Genomic DNA, 592 nt, shown 5'->3' on the forward strand with positions numbered 1-592 from the left:
CTCCTGCCTCAGGCCAGCTGCTGTTTTGTGCTGCTGCCCAGCCCATGGTACCTGGGCTTCTGGGGTGGAGGGGAAGGAAGGGGGACACATACAACTCCAGAATGACTGGGGCGAGGAGATGCCCATGCCCCGACCCTCCTCACAGGAGGCCTCTCCAGGGAGGTGGCCCAGGGCCAGCCCTCTAGTGCACCAGCACTATGCCCTGAGCATGCCCCTGTTGCACATCGTGGGCACTGCGTGAGGAGCTGTTTGCATGGAACAAGGGGTGCCTGACCCACTAGGCCCTGCTGCTGCTGATTGCCATGATGGCCTTGGTGCATCTGCACACCTGGTACTGGACCCTGAGCTACAACAGCACAGGGGGCAGGTCCAGGCTGCCCTGCAACCTCTACTGCCACCTGGAGGGCTACCTGTGGCTGTATTATGTGTCCCTGCCCCCACCCCGCAGCCAAAGAGAACATTGCTGCCAGCATTGACATGTTCCTCAGCATGAGAGGCCTATGCCTGCCTAGCTTTAGGGACATGGGCTGCTGAAAGTTTGACACTGCCTCCTGCCTCCCTGTGTGCTGCGGTGGGGGGGGCGTGGAACCCG

The sequence above is a fragment of the Gavialis gangeticus genome, unplaced genomic scaffold, assembly GCF_001723915.1.
Source record: "Gavialis gangeticus isolate Ggan-Ray unplaced genomic scaffold, GavGan_comp1, whole genome shotgun sequence".
In the NCBI taxonomy this organism is placed as follows: Eukaryota; Metazoa; Chordata; order Crocodylia; family Gavialidae; genus Gavialis; species Gavialis gangeticus.